This window comes from Cornus florida, unplaced genomic scaffold (assembly GCF_030987335.1).
Source record: "Cornus florida cultivar Cherokee Brave unplaced genomic scaffold, ASM3098733v1 CherokeeBrave_3.0.0_Hap2_Chr01, whole genome shotgun sequence".
NCBI lineage: Eukaryota > Viridiplantae > Streptophyta > Magnoliopsida > Cornales > Cornaceae > Cornus > Cornus florida.
Genome location: NW_026775571.1, coordinates 54353184 through 54368999, shown reverse-complemented (window position 1 = coordinate 54368999; position 15816 = coordinate 54353184). Strand labels below are relative to the sequence as shown.

The following is a 15816-nucleotide window of genomic DNA, read 5'->3' as shown; positions in this document are numbered from 1 at the left end:
TTTATGCAATGCACCTGCCACATTCCAAAGATGTATGATGTCAATTTTCTCGGATATGGTGGAAGAGTATCTAGAGGTTTTCATGGATGATTTTTCTATTTTTTGGTCTTCATTTAATGCATGCCTCAAAAATTTTGATCTAGTGCTTAAAAGATGTCATGAAACTAACCTTATACTTAGTTGGGAAAAGAGCCATTTCATGGTTCAAGAGGGTATTGTTTTGGGTCACATTATCTCAAGGAGAGGAATAGAGGTAGATAAAGTGAAGGTTGAGCTTATTTTTGAATTGCTTCCACCTTTAACGGTGAAAGAGGTTCGCTCCTTTCTAGGTTATGCTGGCTTTTATCTCTGTTTTATCAAAGACTTTAGCAAAATTGCTCAACCCTTGTGCAATCTTCTTGCCAAGGAAACTCCTTTTATCTTTGATCAAGCATGCTTAGACGCTTTTCATAAATTGCGTGAATTTTTATCATCTGCTCCTATCATGTAACCTCCCAATTGGTCATTGCCATTTGAAATTATGTGTGATGCTTCTGATTATGCCATGGGAGTAGTTTTGGGACAAAAGGTGGGTAAGCTTCCTTATGCCATCTACTATGCAAGTAAAACTTTCTCGGGAGCTCAATTGAATTACTCCACTACCGAGAAAGAATTACTTGCCATAGTGTATCCTCTTGATAAATTTCGTTCCTATCTCTTAGGGTCTAAGGTTGTTGTTTATTCTGATCATGCCGCCTTGAGACATCTATTGACAAAAAGGGAAACAAAACCTAGGTTAATTAGATGGATTTTGCTTCTTCAAGAATTCAATTTTGAAATCAAGGACAAGAAAGGCACCGAAAATGTGGTTGCTGATCATCTTTCTAGGTTATCGATAGAGCATTTCCCTAGTCTACCAATTTGTGACTCTTTTCTGGATGAACAACTCTTTCAAATTTCTAATGGAAAAATGCCTTGGTTTGCTGACATTGTGAATTATTTGGCAATAGGCAAGCTACCAACTTCTTGGTCGAAGAACGAAAAGAATCATTTCTTTGCCAACATCCGGAATTACTATTGGGAAGACCCTGTCTTGTACCGATATTGTCCGGATCAAATTGTGAGGAGATGCATTCTAGAGAGTGAAATTCCAAGTTTCCTAGTGTTTTGTCACACTCTTGCATGTGGTGGGCGTTTTAGTGCAATGAAGACTGCCTTGAAGGTTCTTCAAAGTGGGCTCTTTTGGCCCACTATTCATAGAGATGCCTACAATTTTTGTAAATCATGTGAGAGATGTCAAAAGATGGGGACCATGTCTAGAAGAGATATAATGCCCTTGACCAATATACTAGTTGTTGAGATCTTTGACATATGGGGCATTGATTTTATGGGTCCATTTCATATGTCCTATGGTTTTCAATACATTCTTCTTGCCGTTGATTATGTTTCCAAGTGGGTGGAAACATGTGCTACCAAAACAAATGACCACTCCGTGGTCATTCAATTCATTAAATCCCATATCTTTGTTCGTTTTGGTATGCCTAGGGCTATAATAAGTGATGGAGGAAAACATTTTTGCAATCAATTCTTGAAGCACTTATTTCTTAAGTACTCCGTCACTCATAAAGTAGCCACTCCCTACCATCCTCAAACAAGTGGGCAAGTTGAAGTGTCTAATCAGGAAATTAAGCATATTCTTGAGAAAACGGTTAACACCACCCGGAAGGATTGGTCAAGGAAGCTAAATGATGCTTTGTAGGCTTATCGGATGGCATATAAGACTCCCATTGGCAGTCTCCTTATAGGCTTGTATATGGAAAGCCTTGCCATCTTCCGGTTGAGTTAGAACATAAAGCCTTGTGGGCGGTTAAAAAACTCAATCTTGACTTTGATAAAGCCGGAGAGAATAGGCTACTTCAATTGAGTGAGTTAGAAGAATTGAGACACAATGCTTATAATAATGCTAAACTCTAAAGAGAAAGAACCAAAGCCTTTCATGATAAGCATATTGTGAAAAATTCTTTGAAACCCGGTCAAAAAGCTTGGCTTTTCAACTCTAAACTGAAACTTTTTCCTGGGAAATTGAGAACCAAATGGGAGGGTCCTTATGAAATCATCTCTGTTGCACCTCATGGGGCAGTTGAAATAAAAAATTTGAAGAAGGGAAACATTTTTAAGGTTAATACAGAGGTTGAAACCTTACATAGAGGGTCAAGTCTTTTAAAGACATTTGGAAGCTACACATCTAGTTGACCCGGTGTATGAAAATATAGAAAATTACATTAGCAAGGGACCAAAAGCTTCTTTTAAGTTTAATCCAACAAGTTCTTCAAAGAACCATTTGTTGGGTGGAGTTCAAATCATCTATCACCCCAACAAGGAGTGGATGTATAACAAGATCTTTGATCCTGGCTAAAAGAGCCCAATATCTTGCTAGAGACGTTAAAAACTAGCAAAAGCATTTCGTAGGGTGTCAAAACCCTATTCCTCCCTCATTTCTATCTTAAATTTCATTTCTTGCGAAGTCTAGATATTAGCTTTGGGTTCATACATATGGCTAGGGACTGTGATTAGGATTGCATGCATTTTCATGTTGAGCATTTTGCATGAGTTTGATCGATCTCAAATGAGAGTTCGATCGATCGAACTTCATTTTGCAGCAAACCTGCATCCAAATCACCTCTCTATCTCATCGATCTAAGGAAATTTTCCGATCTCAGTTCTATGTTAGATCGATCAGAAGACCTTAGATCGATCCAACTTTAAAGTTCGATCGATCTTGAGCTCTAACATTTTGAAAAATTTTGAGCCTGTATCAACCTGCATATTTCAGCTCTCTGTCTCATTGATCGAAAACATTTCAAGATCGATCTGAAGTTCTTCGATCGATCTAACTTCATCATTGGATCGATTTGCAAGTCCCAACACTTAAAAAAATTTCTGAACCCAAAAACCTGCATATTCTACCTCTTTGTCAGATCGATCGAACAAAAAAAAAAAAAAAATTTAATTAAAAAGATTCACCATGGTGCCCTTATGTGTAGTTATGCATACTTTATGCTTGAGTTAGGGCTTGATCTCATATCTCATTTTCTTATTGTGTTATATTGTCTTAGATTGTATGCTTGATTATTCTTATCCCATTTGATATTTGACGTGAGTTTGCTAGCGTGGTTATTTAAGTAGGTTCTTGATGCCAAGTTTGGGGGAGAAGTCTTTCGAATTGGATTATTGCCGGGCTTCATGTTTTCGCCACCACGGTATACTCTTTCCATCTTTTCCATTGTTCTCATTGCACATTGAGGACAATGTGCGGTTTAAGTTTGGGGGTAAGGTGTCTTTGTTGCATTCTACTTAAAGTTGAGTTTTAAATGCATGATTGAGATTTGAGATTGATTAGCAATGATTTTGATCTTTTGAGGATTATATTATTTAAAATTTAAAAATTGCTTGACTTGAGAGTCCAATACTCCTTGTATACCTTGTGGATGCCATTTAGGAGTAAATTTTTCGAAAGATTGATATCTTGCTTGCACTTGTGGTCCACATCATCTTGATTTTGTGATTGTTTTGAGATTCACTCTAGGATTCTACACTAGCACAGGTGCACACTAGCATTCATTTGTGGGGTACATGCTTTGTTGATTATTGAATTGGTTATATCCCAAGTGGGCTAGTAGTGCATTGAAAGCTTTTATTCTTGATAAAGGCGGATAACAACCCTTTTTCACTAAGTAGCCGGGATTCTAACCTCATCAAGCACTGAATTTCTCACGATGAAAGGTGGAGGGCCTAAACTCTAGGTTAATAATTGAACTTGCTTACCAAAAAAAAAAAAAGTTGCAAAAGCAATAAAAAGTGAGGACTTCTTCCAAAAGGTGAGAAGTGGGAAATGATTAGATGGAGGTTGTCTTGATTTGTAGTTTAGTTGATTTGAGCTTGTAAGTCTGTAGGGGTGTTTGAACGCCTAATGCCCTAAAGCCGTCTGGTTTGGGAGTCATTGACCTAACGCTCGATCTCATGAATCGCTAGAAAGCTTAATAGATCAACACATTGCACCATACTTCCATCTTTGATCCTTAATAAAAAAAATTAAAAAAAAAAATAAGTGAAAAGAATAAGCTCATCTAGAACAATAAAGTTTTAATAAAAGGTCCACTTTTTGTCTTAATGATCGGTACTAGATTTGTGTGCTAGTTTGAGGGTAAGGATGTGATTAATTTTTTAGTTGGATTAGATAACAACACATTTGATGCCGGTCCACTCAAAAAGGATTCTAGAGTTGTTTTGATTTATATGATCATTTTCTTGATGTGTGGAGGACCATATTTGTTTGCTTGATGTTGAGATTTTGGGAGATTGCTTAGAAATGTTTGAAAAATTGCATACTTGAGGTAGTTTTCTCCCAATACTTGTTTGCAATATTAGTGTCTCTTTTGAAAGAATGAGCTTAATGTTTGTGGGTATCATTTCTGGAAACCCTCACGAGACTTTACTTGTCCACTAGGGGTAACCTAGGGGTTTAAAAGGCTTGTTGCATATGCTAAATGCAATTGTGTTCCCCACGAAAGTGGCGTTATCCATTTATTACTTTCTAGTACATAGTTATTTAGTTGTTCATTTCATTCCTTTACTTTCTAGTTCATTGCTAGGGACTAGCAATATTTAAGTTTGGGGGTGTGATGAGCGCTGAAAAGTGCATATTTAAAACCCTTAAGCTTAGGTATTCCAGTACCTTTATCTATATTACTTTACCGTTTTAGATTGATTTCGTGTTATTTCCATTTTCAAGCACTTCTCCCGAAAATAAGCTAACTCGGCCAAATAAGAGCAGAAATGAAGCAATTCTGGGATGAATCAAAGAAAGGAGCCAAGTGGAAGCAAAAGGTGGAATTCAACATCTTCGATCGATCTCAGATCAAAGTTTGATCGATCCAACATGATCGATCTCAGCACTCCAAGATGGATCTGAGCCTTGATGACATTTTCAGAGATCTCAAAAGTTTGATCGATCCAACATCATTCTTCGATCGATCGAACTACCTTGTCCTTATTCAAATGATTGATCTTATCCAGATGTACCACCCTACCAACCACTTTTGTCCTTTTCCCAAAAATATCTTTGAAATATCTTAAATTTGTTTTTATCCAAAAAGGCGCTACCATTGAGGATCGATCCAACTTCAGTTTGATAGATCTTAGCTATGTTCGATCGATCCAAGTCCAAGGTTCGATCGATCGAACTTCCTCCAATGCGAAAAAGTTAAATTTCCAGCTTATTGAAAGCTGTCCTTATCCAATCATCGTAGAATATTTTGTGCTCGACCCCAGCTCATTTTGTGTGTCACTTGACATAGCTATATATAGAATATGATACACTTTTTGAAAGAGATCCATCTATTACAATGGAGGCTATTCTTAAGGAGGAAGAAAGGAGGAGAAGGCTAGAGACACAAGCTTGGGAGCTCTTCATCAACTAAGGAGTAGATTTCTTCCATGGAGTTTGCCCTTAAGGGTTAGAGAAGTATTATCATGAGTGGCTAGACATCCTCTTGGGGCTAGAGTTAGCCCCAAGCATGCTTTCTACATCTTGATTTTGTGTATTATTGAGGGATTAGTGTTGTAATACATGTTTTGGCACTTTGATATATATAGATCTTGTTTATTCAATGATTTATGTGGTCTTTTGCTTCCAATTGATCATTTCATTCTATCCATATGTCTATGTATGCTAGAATAGATGTTCATGTGTTTGTCTCTATTTCTTGTGTTATTGATGCATGTGTATGTGTATTAATGCTATAGATCTAGAGATTGTCAAAACATAGTGCTTAATGGAATGCTCTTATAATTTTCTTGATGGTTCATACTCATTTCTTGATGGATTGTGCATCTCCCTTAGTTTAATTAGTTTTATTTCATGTCATTAGCTTAATTGTAGTGTAGTGGTAGTGTAGTTGTTAGATGGGAGGACAATCCAAGCTTGTTGTTTGATGTTCCATACTTTTGAATGCAAGTAACATATAACCTTGTGGTGTATTTAGCTTGTGAGCTTAATGAAAGGATTAATGACTTACTAGATATATTGTGCTTTTCACATGCTACTTAGACAATATATACTTAATTGTTAGATTATATTATGCTTTTCAAATGTTGCTTAGACAATATATACTTAATTGGTCATCCTTGCTAATTGAATCAACCAAACACACACACACATCAATATTGCAACACATATTTCCCTCATTAGTCACTTGTTAAGGGTGTAGAAAAGTATTGTTTGGTGGTGACCTCTAAACCCCAAGATCTCTCTCTCTTACTTACTCTTTATTGCATTCAATTATTTAGTTTAATTTGCTCTCTAGTTCAACCAACCAACCAACCAACCAATTATTTGTTTGATGACTCGACTTACTAACCCTAATAGTGATTCAACAACCAAATTCGACTCCAATCCCTTGGGATGATCCCTACTCACCCTAACTATATTTTTAGTGAAGATAGTAGTGGCTTTTATAAATGTAAAACTTGGCCCTCGCCTTAATGCACACTCTTAAGCTTGTGGTGAATGGTGACACCATCACCAACGGCTTCGCTGTCAGCCTTCTTTGCAACTGGCCATGAGGCAATTATGAATCAAGTGTTGACTAGATTACAGGATGCATTTTCCCCTTCTCTTTCTATCACACTAGGCAAGAATACAAATTGGTATTTTGATTTTGCTTGTTGTAATCATATGACATCCGACTCCACTTTTCTTAACACTTAAACTCCTACACCTCGCTTATATATCATTCATACAGCCAATGGATACACCACGAGTATTAGTCATATGAGATATATAATTTGTAATTGGTTGAGCACCCTGAAGAAGAAGTCCCAAAATATTCTTAGTGTTGATGAAAAAGACGCTTCGAAAATAAATTGGAGAAAAATGGCTAAGTGGCTGGAGCACAAGTCAAAAAGCTCGAGTACCAACCAAAAAGCTCGAGCAGAAGCTGCTCTACTCGAGCCTTTCCTCTTAAATAAGATTTCTAAGTTGCAGGATTAATTCCAATTAAGTCATAATTCGTCCAAGACGGGCCTAGATGACCCCAGAAGACCTAAATCCCATCCAATCATTGATAGAAGTTAGATGCTTCTAGAAAAGGATGCACAAGGCTACATAAAAGCTCTCATTCCTTTAGGTCTTTTCTATTGTAAATATTTGGTGGTTTTTATGGTTTCTAAGTTTTCTCTGAAGCATTGAAGGTGAAGATCCATAGAAGAGAAGTGCAGTCCGTGATGATGAAGTCCATTAACACAGATGATATCTTGTATTGTCATGAGTAGCCAATTCCTCTCTTAGGGCATTGATGTAACCCGAATCCTATTACTATAGTTTGATTATTCTATACTTTGGGATTTTAAATGTTTATATATTTTGATTGCATGATTTTAAGCAATTAACTTAGATATTCTAAGCAATTAGGATTTTAATGAAATAAATTAGTTTTTTAGAAATTAATACCTTATCTTAGATTTAATTCTTCTTAAACTTTATTCAACCTATTCTTATGGTATGAGATTGGCGGCTAAGGGTTTCTCGGGCAATAAGAATAGAGATCATGCAATGGTGTTCAAATGTATTTTGTGAATGAATGGTTTTATAGTCTAAGCCGAGAGAAGACGAGTTATGCTACAATATTAGTTAGATGTAGGTAGGTAGATAATTCGTGTCAACCAAAGATAGGTTATTATTAACTAAAATTCATGAAAAATCTTTCTTTAAATTGAATTAAACAAATGTTATTGAGTTTAATTTCATATTATACATAAGTCTTGAAATCCCAAGGTTTAGCAGTTAACCATAGTATAGGGTTCGTGGTGAAGTTAATCCCGAAGATCTTTTCTCTCTGATCTCAGTCCTTTATTTAGTTTAATTTTGTTTATGTTATTGAATCATAACACGACAAACAAACTCTTTCTTAAATTAAAATAGTATTAGTCAAAAACTTGATAAACCACCATAGTCCCTGAGGTTCGACACTCTCTAAGTAGCCCTATCCTGCAAAGGATTCATTCTATTGCGAGTGGTATTTTATAATTAAAAATTCTACACACATCAATTTTTGGTGTCGTTGCCTGGGACTATGTAACGTTTTTGTTGAGTTCGAGATTAGTTCTACTTTAATTTATAATTTTAGGACTTTCTGATATCTCATTTTAATTCTTTTTTCTTTTCAAGTGTAGGAATCTACCAGTGAGGATGAAGACGGTTAAGGAACAGAAGCTGTAGTTTCAGGACCCCCTATGAGTTCTTGTTGATTTCTTTTACTTGGAATTTTTCTTTTTGTTACTGCTTTCACCATTAGACATAGTGCATGTCACGTCACCGTTCCTTGTCAGATCTAACACTTGAATATGACCCTGAACTTGAGAAAACTCTTAGGCGAATTAGAAAACCTAAAAAGAATTCTAACTTGTTAGGAGAATCTTATAGGTCAGACATGGCTACTGATGGTGATAATACCTTGAGGGCACGTGTTGGTTGAGGTTTGCCCTATTAATGTCAAATGGAAGTCAAAAGTGTTCATGGCTATTCTCTCTCTATATTGGTATCACATGGGTATTTCAGTCATTGTACTCAATATTGGTATCACAAGGGTATTTCAGTCATTGTACTCTTGTATGTGTATAGTTATACTTCTTTTATATGCTGATATACACCACAAAGGTTATACTCAAGTATTTATACACATAGATAGGTGCTACAGAAATTATAAGTCCAATGTGAGGGCAATTCTGGTACTTCACTGAATTCTCAAGGCTGTTGAAGGACTCACAACAATGTGCCATGTGCACAGTGGTCCTAGTGATAGAAGATATCGACAGAAATACAATTCTTTTGGATGCATATAACAACATTGTACATTGACACTTGAAGGCTGCAGAAAAAGGTATTTGATGTATAAGGGGTAGCTTGGTCCATTCATAGTATACAATGTCAGAATATATCACTATCTATGATTGGCTAGTAATGGAATGTCCTTATCCACACTAGGGCAACAAATTCTTGGTATATATATGTTGTTATAACAGCAATAATAGGGTGTGTGCAATAGAGAGAGAGCCCAAAATGAGCCTTTGAGCTGAAAAAGAGTGAGGATTCAAGAGCAGAAAGTTTACAATGTTTACAGAGAGTTTTCTTGATGATTTAAGCAGCATTTGTTCTCTGAATTTAACATGAAGATGTTATAATCTCAATAAAGAATATAACTCAGATTTTCTAGTGCAAGAAGGAGGTCTTGGAGGTCCAAAATTGCTGTGGTTACTTCTGGGGTCAAAGTAAGGCTTTAGCAAGTATATTTGAAGCATTTAAATCTGTAGAAGTGACTTACATTGTCACACTTTAGCTCATACAACTTTTCATATCTCAAACCTGCTCTATTTTGATTTTCTGGTGTATAGTTGCTATCCTTGAACTTAATTGAGCTATATCTTGATATTACATGGTTTATACTCACTTAATCATGATTAGAATGTTAAATCAAGAGTGTATAACCTCTAGTTCATCATAGAAAATAACCCTTAAATTTATTGAACTGTAAAACCCCTTTGACACTAGGTTTTTAGGCTGATTCAACTTCTACTGTGAATGAGCTATAATAAAACTTGCTTTTTATGTACTAAACATCACTCTAGCAAGTTTACATTTATGATTTAAGTTAGAATAAATTGAATTAAAGGCAGTACAGTCTCCAATTGACAAAATTACCCCTAGATACCAGTTTTCTGCAAAAACTTGCTGAGAATAGTTTTTGAGGTTGATATTTGCTGATATGTTGTTGTTCTTGACTTCTGAGCTTATTTGAAAATATGACCTAAGGTTAAGAGAGCCTTGTTCAGTCCTAAGACATAGTAGAATTACATTTATACCCTCAGTACAGAGTCTTGTTAGTTACAGCAAAACTAAACTTGCAGAAAGGTGTTTTAAAGCTGAATTTAAGGTAGAATGTTCTAATCTTGCTTATACAACTTGTGCAACCAATTAAGCAAGTTTTATTCACTAAAACAAAGCTGTCGGGGTCACTATTTAAGGGAGAAGCTAAAAAATTAAGAGTTGTGGTCGGAATACCTTTGAAAGCTCAAGTTTTGTTTGAAATTAGCTGAACTGAAATTAAAATTAATTTATCGTGCTGTGTTTGTGTATACCATCTATTGTGTTAGATTATATAGCTGTTTCAATATTGTGAGAAGCAAATTTGGCAACCAGTTCAAGTGGAATCCCAATCTTACCCTTATAAGGCAGTTTTTAGGGTTTTGAAGAAAAAAAGGCTACTATGAACTTATATCTTTATACTTTGCTTAATGTGTTGTTCTTATCATTTGAGCAAAGGCATTTCATCCATTAAAGATTGAGGAAGTGAAGGTTGGGCTGTTATTGAGGCAGAATTATAGTTTCACCCTTTTGAGGCCAAAGGTTTTGAGGGTAACAAGGCTGTTGAGTACTTACATTGTTATACCTTGCTAGTTTCCCTAAGTTTATCTCTTGAACAAGTGTATCTTAGCCTATGACAGCTGTTGAAGACATTTTCAGACCATTCTAAAGCTTGCATTATGAAGTGACTATTATACCTTTGAATTTAGGGTTTGTGCCTTGAGTGCTCTTATCTTAAACTACCTTGTTTACCGAGTAGTGGAATTCATTCAAGCAAGTGTTAGTGGCTGTGACAAGGCTATGGAAACCAAGTGTGATCATTAGTTGAAGCTGCATTGTGATAATGAAGTGTATCCATTAATTGCAGAAGAAAGTGAAGCTAGGGTTTGACCTTGTTGTGTACTTTGAACTGTATATTCAATCTGATTTTGTGGTGCAGCTGAAGTAGATTGTGTCTGGTGTAGTGACACCTTTTTGTAAATGGTAGTGAGGCATTAATACCTCATCCCATTTTTGGTTAAGCTATTAAGAGCCTTGGAGTCCAAGCAGGGTTGCTTAGGACAGGGGGAGTGCTATGAGTACTGTGTTGAGCTAGGGTGTGTGTAGAGAGTGTGAAAGCTAGTGTCTTGACTGCTACAAGGTGTGTACAGAGAGTAAGACAGCTGAGTGTGTAACATCTTGTATACAACTAGTGGAGAAATTATTGGTTGAGGCTAAGAACTAAGGTTTTTCCCTATTGAGAGGGATTCCTTGTATATCTTGTGTAATGTGCCAGATATGTGTTTGATTGGTTTGGATTGAGAACCAGAAAAATTTTAAACTGACCAATTCACCCCCCTCTTGGTCTAATAATTGGTATCAGAGCCTTACTCTGCACAACCAATGTATTAACAAAGACTACAGAAAAGATTCCTGAAGTATGTTAGAAGGCCAGTGCATTGAGAGGTACCACGGTTTGATGGTACCAATTTTGAAAATTGGAAGATAAGAATGGAAGTTTACTTAATGTCTCTGTCATATGATGTGTGGGATGCTGCAATCAATGGAAGATATATGTTAGATTTAGAAGGTTACACTTCTACTAACATGAACTCTATATCAAATTAGACAAGATCAAAGAAGGTGTTAACCAGTGGACTGAACAAATCTGTGCTTAACAAAATTAATGACTGTTGCTCAGCTAGAGATATGTGGGTGACATTGGAATCTTTCTATAGAAATGGTCAAACTATTCAGAGTATCAAAAATGCTGATCTACAAAGCAAAGGAGATTTGAATGATACTGTTTCTGAAGAATCAAAGCCACAAATACTTTACATTAAGAAGTCAAGTGTTGAAGCAATGTCATCAAGACACTCTTAATCAAGTAAAGATTGTTCTGTCTTCTCAATGTTCTATGTTTCTTATTATCTTGTACCTACTAAAGTCAGTCACAAAGAAGATATCACTTGAGAAAGAAAAAGGAAGTAAAAGTTGTGTTTCAAATCTCCAGAATAGTTTTGGTCACCAAATTAAAGAAGAAGTAGAGAAAGCAAAATTAGAAGTGTTCAACTCACAACACATTCTTTGCAAAAGACAAAACCCTAAACTCAAGATCTCTAAGTTGAAAAAAAATCTCAGGAGTTCTAAGAACTGTATTGTGGTATCACAAGGGTTTATGAACTACCATGTGTCAAAGGGAAAATCAATGATGAGGGCTGAAAAGTACGTATTTAAACCCTTTAAGCTTAGGTATTCTAGGACCTTTATCTATCTTATTTTTCCATCTTACAGTAATTTCGTGTTATTGCCCTTTTTAGGTACTTATCCCAAAAAATAAGTTAATTCAGCCAAATAAGAGCTTAAAAGAAACAATCTCAAGCTGAATGGAAGAAAGGAGCAAAGTGGAAGCAAATTGTAGAAAAACAGCAAGTTCGATCGATCTCAACATTCCTTCGATTGATCAGAGCAAGATCGATCTGGCCTCATCAAGATGGATCTAAGTAATTGTCCTTATCCAAAAAATCTCACCATCTTCGATTGATCCAACCTTTCTTAGATCGATCGAAATTATTCGATCTTATCCACACCTACCACCCCACCTACCACTTTTGTCTTTTTCCCAAAATATCTCAAAAATATCTCAGAGATTTGTCTTTATTCAAAAAGGCACCACCAAGGATGATCAATCTCTGCTGCATTCGATGGATCTCACCAATGTTCGATCGATCGAACCTCCTCAAGTCTGAAATAAAACAAAGTCCAGCTCATTAAAAAATGGCTCGTGGTGTAATCATTGGAAGGGCCCTAGTGCACGAATCCAAACCATTAGGTGTGACACTTAAGCTTCCTATATAAGAATTTTGAGCCATTTCTACACAAAAATATTGAACATTCATCATAACTTACACATCTCATATCTTGGAGAGAATGATAGAGACTAGAGAGCTTTTACACATCTTTGGTAGTTCTTCTATTCTTCTAGGGTTTCCATCAAGAAAGAGGTTATTCCTACCATGGAGATAGCCTTTGAGGGTTGGATGACTACTTTAATGAGTGGCTAGACATCTACTTAGGGCTAGAGTAGCCCCAAAGTTTGCTTCCTAGACCTAGTGTTTTGTATATTTTTGGGGATTTGCTTGTAATAAATGTTTTGATCTTGGATTTATATATGTCTTGTGGTTTCTACTTGATGTGTATGGATTAATGCTTTTAATTGATTATCTATTTCTAACCATATGGCGCTACAATTGATGATTTATGTGTTTTTCTCTAGATTTAGTGGAGTTTATGCACGTCTATGTGTATGGATGAAGTTAATATAGAGATGGTCAAAAAATAGTGCTTAGTTGAACACTCTTATAATTTATTTGATGGTTTACACTTGTTTCTTGATGGATTGTGCCACACCTTTAGGTTACTTAATTTAATTTCCATGTCTTTAATGTAGATGTAGTGTAGTTGCTTTATATTCATAGATAGGTGGACAATTTATTCTTGTTCCTTGGTGTTCCATACTTTTGAATGCAAATGGTGTATGTTTCTAGATAGTTGTGTGTGCATAAATTGTGGTTTCATTGAATGGGTTTTGGTCTCATTTGATAGGTTGTGCTTTCTATATTGGTTAGACAATCTATAATTATTTTCCATCCATGCCTAATTTCAATTAATGTCACACACACACACACACACAAGTTACAATTCAATTTTCTTATTGATATACAATTGCTAGTGTCTAGTGAAGTCAAGCTTAGTGGTGAGCTTTAGTACCCCAAGTCCTCTCCTCTATATCTTTTTCCCTACTTTCTAAATTGTTACCTTTTACTTGCTTTAATTTCAATTGCATTATTGTTTAATCGACCAAACAAACCATCTTTTGATCACTCGACCTACTAACCCTATATATTGTTTCCATTGCAAACATGCCCACAATCCCTTGGGACGATCCCTACTCACCTTAGCTGTATTTTTAGTTAGAGGTAGTAGTAGCTTTTATAAATTTAAAACTTGGCCACATTGCACATTCACATTCTTAGCACACTTTTAGACGTTGGTGCCGCGACAAACACCAAGTTTTTGGCGCTGTTGCCGGGGATTGAATTGGCAACGCCATGTTTTGGAAATAATTAGGAATTCGTACTCTTTTGATCATGTCTTTACTTTGCTTTATTTTTGTTACTTATTGTGTTTGTTCTTATTTGGCTAGGTGAATTGAGCAAGGAAGTCAAGCAAAGGAGAATTGAAAGCAAGGAGCTAAGCTAAGCACAAGAGGAGCTAAAATATAAAATTTGCAAAGCATAGCAAGGCTTGAAAATTAAAAATGAGTTGAAGTTGCTTAAGGACCCTTTGTGAGATCTTTTTAATTCAATCTCTAGTTAAATCGTCAGCCAGAGTGGTGGCAAGTTTTTCAATTCTTAGATAAATCGTGAGCCCGCGTGGAGGCAATTTACTTTTTCTTTGCATATTGTTTAAATATGGGAGTATGGAACCAATATATGTGGAGAATGTTTGTTGATTAATTTGTTGTGGGGGCGAAGTGATTGCTATTTACTTGTTATTTGTTTTGCTAGTGCATGCATGGTCGTAGGTCATTAAATCATACTCTTGTCCCTCCTAATTTGCATCTTGAATCGGTTGTTCATAGTCCTAGGGGAAGAGGTAGCTCTTATCACTCCATTTTACCAATGGAGGAATTGAATGACAACCATATGGAGGACCTTAGTCACATAGACTAATAAGGCATCCTCCACCCTAATGTGCATCATGAAAATATTCAAGTACCATTGGGCATACCAAGACCATTCATCCAACCACAACAATAAGGGCAAATTCCATTGGGAATGCCTCAGCCAATTTTTACTCTACAACCTCCCATTATGCAAGGCAACCACGGTGTTCGAGTAGCACCACTAATTGTGAATCCTCCATTGCTTTGCGAGACCATTATGTGCCTAATGAATACAATGCACCTACATGCATAAAATTGCCCCCAGTTAGAGCACATCATTATGAGATTAAACCGCAAACCATTCAAATGCTTCCCAACTATCATGGACTTCCAAGTGAAGAACCTTACAAGCATTTGGATGAGTTTCTTGAATTATGTTCCACCGTGAAATACACAGACATGCCAGAAAAAGTTTTAAGACTTAAACTTTTTCTTTTTACCCTTAAGGACAAGGCAAAATATTGGTTTAACAATCTTAGATATTTTTCGATAACTTCTTGGGCAAAAATGCAACAAGAGTTCTTGAAAAAGTACTACCAGATATCAAAGACCAATGCAATGAGAACTTCCATTCGTGAATTTTCTCAAAAGGATGGGGAAATGTTTTATGAGGCATGGGAAAGGTTTAATGACTTGCTTAGGAAGTGCCCATATCATGACATACCTAAGTGGTAACTAGTTCAATATTTCTTTGAAAGTTTACCGGATAATCACAAGGATATGGTTGATGCATCTATGGGTGGTTCTTATCTTGACAAGTATAAAAATGATGTGTGGCAATTGTATGAAAGCATGAGTGAGAATTCAATGCATAGATCTTTGTCCTCTAAAAATGGTAGAAATCTAGGTGGAAGGAAGGATGTTGGCTTATATCAAGTTGACAACTCCAATGACATAGCCGCCGAGATGAAATCTTTGTCTCAAAGGTTTGATCAATTCTTGATCAACCAAAATTTGGCAAATCAAGTATCTTCCTCCCTTAATCATGTTCATCATCATGCATCTAATGAATCTTGCATGACTTGTTCAAGTGTCTTGCATTTTACTTCCAATTGTCCCTATGGACATGTGCAAAGTGAGAACCATGAACAAGCAAATGTTGTCTTTGCTAACCAAGGGAATAATCCCTATAGCTCACACTATAATCCAGGGTGGAGGAACCATCCAAACTTCTCTTGGAAAAGCCAAGGGGAAGGCTCAAACCCTCCCC

At 36.1% G+C, this 15816-nt stretch overlaps 1 non-coding gene across 1 annotated transcript; it reads right to left on the bottom strand.

The window, feature by feature from the left end:
• Positions 1-15161: 15161 nt before the first annotated feature.
• On the bottom strand, positions 15162-15268 carry LOC132282702 (small nucleolar RNA R71). Its single transcript, XR_009471828.1, has one exon. It is a non-coding gene; the product is annotated as a small nucleolar RNA R71 (small nucleolar RNA).
• Positions 15269-15816: the final 548 nt, after the last annotated feature.